Source organism: Apaloderma vittatum, unplaced genomic scaffold (genome assembly GCF_000703405.1).
Source record: "Apaloderma vittatum isolate BGI_N311 unplaced genomic scaffold, ASM70340v1 scaffold5208, whole genome shotgun sequence".
Taxonomy (NCBI): Eukaryota; Metazoa; Chordata; class Aves; order Trogoniformes; family Trogonidae; genus Apaloderma; species Apaloderma vittatum.
In genome coordinates, this window is record NW_009730104.1 from 4,355 (window position 1) to 11,444 (window position 7,090).

Consider the following 7,090-nt stretch of genomic DNA (forward strand, 5'->3'; position numbering starts at 1 on the left):
GGCATTGGACTAGATTGAAGAAACTTTTGGACAAAGCAAAAGATACATGCAAGCAACAGGATGCCACGGTATTTTCTATCTTGAAACCCAGAGAGTCACTTAATTCCTGCTTAAGCCAGCCCCGCTCCCTGACAGCTCTTCAGCAGGGTACTTTAAAGATAAGAGTAGATAGTGCCTCAGATGATAGAAAAATGTTCCGTACAGGCAGCTGAAAGTTCAAAGGAAAAATTAAACTGGGACTTAAACAAACAAACCAAAACAATCTTGCCCATTTCTGAGATGATCTGAAACAACTAAAAGGAAAGATAATACCAGATAGAAGCACAGTGTCAGGTACCGTGGGGACATTCTCACGGTTTGGCAACACTCCACATTTTTCTGTCCTGGCTATAAATGAGTTGGCAAGAGCTGTAACCTGAGAGCAAAGCCTTTGCTTCAAACCTAACCAGGACAGGGCTTTTCAAAGGCAAGGAAAGAAAAACTTACCAGCACCTAAAAAGAATATTTCTTGTAGAAGCTTCTGGTTTGATGAAGCACAAATTACAAGACATGCGAGGTGACTGGGGGGAGATGCTGGAGCAGGGAGGGAGGACAGCAACCAGAAATTAAACCGTCAGCTTGACAAAACACAGCAGGCAATAAAGACAGCATCTCCATGGCTGTGAACCACATGTAGGGTAGATCCTGCTCCTCTGCCTAAAGGCCTAACAGCCAAGCTCTTGTCCGCCTGGGACAGGGAGTTGCTGCTGCTCAGAGAAAGCTCGAAGAGCCGGCAGTTACCGCGCTCTCATCTGGAGCATGAGCAGAAGGCAACAGCTCCCAGAAAAGCACCATCACACAAAATGTTGTTTCTGTTTCAGGGTGAAAGGCAGCCCCAGCATAGCTCCAGGCAGGGAAGCTCTCAGCCGGGATCCCTGCAGGGAGAGGGAGCTGAGCGAGGAGCAGCCTGGCCAGGCACAATCTGCTGCTGCAGCTCCACGGAGCAGGACACAGCTCCCCTGTGTCCCTCACAGATCGCATCACCCGGGACAGCTGGCACACGTACCCACACATCACCTCTAGCCAGTCCGTTTCCAAGGTCACTGGCGTCGTGTTCAGACACAGCACGGGCTGGCGCAGGACAGCACTCCTGATATTAAAAGGAACCAGTCCATTAAATGTGCTTCTTGACGTCCTCTCATCCTCGCTGGTAATCGGAGCCCACCTCTGCCAGCTCAGGGAGTTAGTCATCAGATGGCAGAACGTGACCTACGAGGCACTGGCAGCGACAGCAGATACCTGCAAGCCTGCAATTTGCTGGCCATCAAAGAGACGGGGATGGCTTGGCAGATCCAGAGTTACAGTGCAAGTAGGAACTGAAGGTTTTACAGGAGAAATTATTATTGTCACGATTTTATGGAGAAAATAACCCTGTAGAATGTATTTTAAAGTAGTAGTTTAGACAGGAGCATGATAACATCATAAACTATAAGAGGAAAACTTGAGGCGTTTAAAAACATCAGAGGAAAGACGAGAGTGAATTACTACTGTCTTGCCTTTCCTAGTTATTTGTTGTCTTAAATGATGTGTGTGTGCCTGTGTGTGCATTTGTAAATATATTTCTTTAATTCTTTTTTGCTAGATTTTACAAATGGAAACGCTCACAGTGTTGTTGTATTAAAGAGCAAAAACAAAAAATAAAATCTGTGAGTGTTTTTACAAGCACCAGCCAGAGAGTACAGGCGAGTAACTGCATTGCCACACAAGATGAAGGGTGCTGCCAGACAGCAGCCCATCCATCTGACCGCCACCACCAGGGCCAGCTAAATTCTCTTTGAAAATCTCCCACCCCTCCTCCCTCAGAGCCATCAGAGCCCTGCCAGCGCAGGCACAGCCCCCATAAGTAGGCTTGATTTGTTTGGGGGGCCTTCTCAGTGCTCCTTTATGCATCAAAACATACAAAAGCTGCATTGGTGCTGCCTGAAGAGCAAGGTGCAGGTACCTGGTTATCACTAAGGGAGGTCAGGAGGATGCACCTGCCTGGTGGCCACCTTCTGCCTCTGTGGAGCAACCAAGGTCCTCAGGGGGGTCTGTAGGCACAGCCTGAAGTTCATCTTAAATTGTGCTGCCCCGTGTCACCCAACACAGGGCTGAGCCTTTGCTCTAGCACAGCACTGCCCATCTCCTTCTCCCAACAGGCTTCCTAGAAGAGGGAGACAGCGATAACCAGGGCTGATAAACATTTATCCACACGCATTTCAGCGTGGAGGCAGTCACGTGCTCCACAGAGCTGGTGTGGGTTACTCTCCACGTCTTCCATTTACCATAACTGAATGTCACAGACAAGTGTCCTCCAGCCAGCCTGGGAAAGGAACTAAAGCGTCAGCGTTTCCTGAGCCTCGTTAACCAGACGCTCACGCTGCATCAAGGACTTCTGGAGGAAAGCAGAAGGTCCAACTGCACCGGGAAAGGCACTGGGAACCACCACATCCTTCCGAGGTGGGAGGCTGGAGGGTGCCAGAACCACTTATTTTGGGAGCTGCACATACGCACGAGTGGGCTTACAGGCCTGGTTTGAGCTGCCTCTTTCTCATTTGAGGGGGCTGATGGTTCCTCTGACTATCAATGCTGTTAAGAGCCACGCACAGGGATGCCTGTCCTCCACAGGTACCAATGTCAAGCAAGCAGAGCTGTCCTTTTGTCATTGCCTAATACAGGTAGCGAAAGGCCACTGTGGGACTGTCAGCCTTGCGGGAGGCTCCGTGCTGGCAACATCACGGTAATGCAGCATTTTTCACAGCTCTTAGCACTTCTGAGGAGCCATTAATGAGCCCTTGTCAGGGAGGAGCCAGGGCAGCTCTTTCTGCACCGCTTCCCAGGTTCAGTTCAAAGCTTGTCTGAAGTTAATAGAAAAGCTCCCACAGGCTTTCACACACTTGGGAACCTAAAAACCTGGTGGCGGTTTCACCCGAAACAATGAGACGATTTTCCATCTTTTCCCTCATTTTCTAAACGTGCCCAACACTCGAGGGCAGGACAGCTCCCATCAGTGCTATAGCTCTGCTGTGAGACCAGACACCCACACGCACACAGGCATCCCTGGGACTGAGCGGTCCCTGTGCTCGTCTCCCACACAGCCAGGTCGTGTGATCCCTCATTGCTTCAGGTCCCAACGGGGAAGAACACAAGAAGAACATGCTCTCCTGCTCACAGATGGACAATTCTGCACTGAAGGACATCTTCTTGTAGAGTCAAACCTCCGAGTCTTTCACTTGACTCAGATTAGAGAGGATTTCAGGCCAGCGCAAAATTAAGCTAAGTGTCAAAGGATAAATACCTGCAACTGAAGGTCACCTTTCAGTAAGAAAGCAGGGTGGGAAGGTGCCCACAGAGCTATTTATCCCCAGCATAACACAATGCAGTCTGCACTTTGAGAAAAAAAAATTACAACCTATGTACATCAGAAAGAGTTCAGTCATGTAGGGAGGGTAACATTACACTAAAATCTTGTTTTCTTTGATCTGTGCTAGGTCTGTCTACGTAGGCATGAGGTTAAGGAAACTCTCAACAGAAGCAAAACCACCAGTGCACAAGTGACTCCCGTCAGCAGCGTACGTGCCCTCTGGGCAACGTGTCCTCTGCCCAGGAAACTCAGCTCCGCAAGGTATGGTCCCCAGGGCTCAAATGCCCAGCTGAGTTAAGAACTGAGCTTTCCTCAGCCCCCATTCAAAACTTTGCTTCTCTGCTTTCTGGGAACACCGAGCAGGTCGCACTCCTCCTCCTCCTCTGTCAGCCTCAACGTGCAGCACTTTGCCCGGGGCTCGCAGCAGATACTTGCTTTCCTAGTAATAAAACTAAATTATGAAAAATGATGCACATGAACTACACGGATTTTCACTACAATTGTTCTCATGAAAATGCTGCATCAAAAGTATCACAGAGCTGTCCAAGCTCTGTTGGAGAGGGATAGAAATTAGGAATGGGAAAGGCAGGTTCAGTGACAGATCCAAGAAAAGGCTCATTAGCTCAGCTCCCTGCTCTGCATACTGGATTTTCACCAAAAGCTTGTGCCTCATGAAAGAAGGCATGAATGAAAGTCTAAAACATACTTAAGCAACTTTCTAGGAAGGGTTTTCTTTCTTTTTCAAAAATATGATCAGGATCTACTAGTGTTTTGAGGCTCTAGCCCAACATTTTTACTGCAAATCACTAACCAAGTGGGAAGATATTGAATGGAAGCGTCTGAGTGACACAGAGAGAGGAAAAATTATTTCACTCATCACTGAACTCTTACAGCTTTCTCTCTCAAAATCTGGCTTTGGAACTTCTGCTGGAAGTTTCGAGTTACAAAATTCTGCCTCTCTGTGCACGATACAGGGATGAAACAGAGCCGGGCACCTCCCTAGGCTGTGGAGAGTTGTCTCAAGCAAAGAAACCCAGGCAGCACATTGTGGCTGGCTATGGCACGTTACATGTCAATAAATACTGCACAGCTCATTGCAACTCCATGAGAGCAGGTGTTTCCAGGTATACGCACAAAGCAGTTTCTCCCTGGAGAACAGCTTTCTACGTGGTGCAAGCCAGCCTGGATGCAGATTTCAGTGGGGCAATGTTGATTTATATTGTTTAAAGACCTGTCTCAGACTGTTAAAAAGTGGGTCTGTGTTAGAGCAGCTCCCAGGGTAGCTCCGTGCGGCAATTCACCCTTTCCCAGCAGCCTGTCAGCCAGTAGCATGAGTTATTCCAACGGCTACGTCACTTCAGACAAAGCCTCACCATCTGCTCTACCCTCTAATTACAAATGCAGAAAACATAATTCACAATCAAATCACATAAAAAAAAAGGGAAAGAAAATGAGCAATTAAAATGCATATTCTGCCAGGCAAATCAACGTTCCCTTCGCAGCCACGCTGTACCCACCACTTTTCTTGCTGGTTACAGGCAGGGTCAGAATCAGTCCTGGACCACTGGAGATTTCAGTCCTGCCGGTTCCCCTGACAGCAGCCTTCCAGCCTGGATCTTCTCATCTACCTGGGACTCTCTTCAGCTCTAGCCTGCTGCTCTGTTTATTCGTGACTTGCTAACCCTTGGGATCATTTTTTTCTGAGGGCGCATTTACCTTTCCAATGTACAGACATATTTTTGTTATTTCCTGCCCTCTGCCTCTCTTCTGGGGTCCTCCTGGCTCACGAGTCAACAAAACCTTGAGGGTTTCAGGGGAATAAGCAGGGATTGATGGTGATGTGTTTGCCAGCAAAACACCCCGGGCTGAATTCATCTTTGGTGCAACGTCGTTGCACTTAGCGAAGTTATCATCCACTCTGAAACATTCATGCTGAAATGTACATTAACATTCAGGCATCATTTATACTCTGTAAGTAATTCAAGCCTACAGGGGCAGTTTCTCGCATGTTCAAAATTCAAAATCTCCTTCTCTAACATCAGCCAGTCTGCAAGGCTGGAATCCAGCTCTGAGGCCAGAGTCCTTGGAGAGAAGTATTCTGGGGAGGAGCATTTGACCACTGTGCCTTACCCCCACCCATGAGACTGCAAGACAGACAGCTCTGTCAGTCAGTCTGTCCACCACTGAGGCAGGGGCCTCTAGGAGCAGCCCCAATGCCCATCAGGTCCATCCCAGAGGACCAGGGTCAGAGCTCTGCAGCGGTGCAGGTCAGGGAGGAAAAAAAAATCTCCTCTCTCCTAATGTCACTCAAGGAATTCAAAGCTCTGCATCTGCAGATGCCTCATGGCACATACTTCCACTCCTGTGTGGGTGGAGAAGAAAAACCCTTGTGAGCCAGCACTGCAGTCTGATCTTCCTTCACTCCTGTCCCTGTTCAAAGCCTGCAAAAATCTTTCCTTTTGGCAATGCTCAGGTTTCTGTGCTGGACCTCAAGGAACACAGAGCAGATGGTCCCTGCTGTCCCCTCCCTGTGCAGCTCCTATATGGCTCAGCCACGGGAGGGGAAAGGAACTGGGCTTAGCACAATGAACGCACAGACAGCGCTGCCAGCCCCGCTCTCAGACAGGAGAGCCCCACAACGTGCTGTGGAGTCCATCATTGCAGGGGCTTCAGCTCAGAGAGGAAAACTCCAGCAACCCAGGCTGAAAGGGGTCCCTGGTTGAATCCCATTGCTAAATAATTTCTAATTTCCCTTTTAAAACCCTGTTTCTGTAATATTCCTCCCCACCTGCCTTCCAAGCAGCTCCATGAGATAATCATCATGATGGCAAAGAGAGCGCGTGGCTCTGCTATTTCAGAAATGTTTCAGGGCTTCACAGTAGTTTTACAATATCTTGCAGCAAAGTGGCAGATGGGATTGTGGACTAATCAATACACTAAGCAGAGGCAAGTGCCGGATCACTGATCTGAACCGAAAGAATAAACAGTAAATCAAAAGAATACAAAAGTACCATCAGTTCTATAAAGGAAGACAATCCATAACTTGTTCTGCAAGCAATTTGGTTCCCAGATTTGCAAGCCCATACCGTGAGCTCAGTATGATAAAAGGAGGAGTGAATTCTCCTCCCACAGCAGATGCTGTGCCTGAGGAGCAACCTCAGCCCTGCTCTTGCTTAGCGTGAGGCTGAACACAGGCAGGCTGAGCTGAGCGCTGGGCTCGGGCAGCAATCCCCAGCCCAGTTCCCAGTGCTGCCTTTGCCTTCCCTGACCTGAATCTGCTCTTTGGGAACCACAAATGTACGATGTTACATGAGAAGAGCTGGGTGCAAGCACCAACGCAAGGTCCCCGCAGCTGGTGCATCACTTCAGAGGCAGCTCCACAGCTTGCCCCCTCAGGAAGCAGTGCTGGCCGTCAGACGGGCAGCAGACCCGTCCAGCAATTAGCAAACAAGGCCGAGACGATTCACAGCTCTCAAGTGTCGTCAGAGCCAGGTGAAGACCTCAGCCAGAAGCCAAGAGTCACATCATTGTTGCTGGCAGATGGGAAGTGGTGGCCAGGAGGTCGATGGGGCCATTAGGCAGCTTGCCATTAAGGGACAAGTGACCAGCTGCCTGGCTGTAAAACTGGGATACGCAGCTCCGTGGCTGGGAGCCGAGGCAAAGGGAGACCAGCAGCCTCAGCGTTCAGTCACACACAAAGTGTAGTGT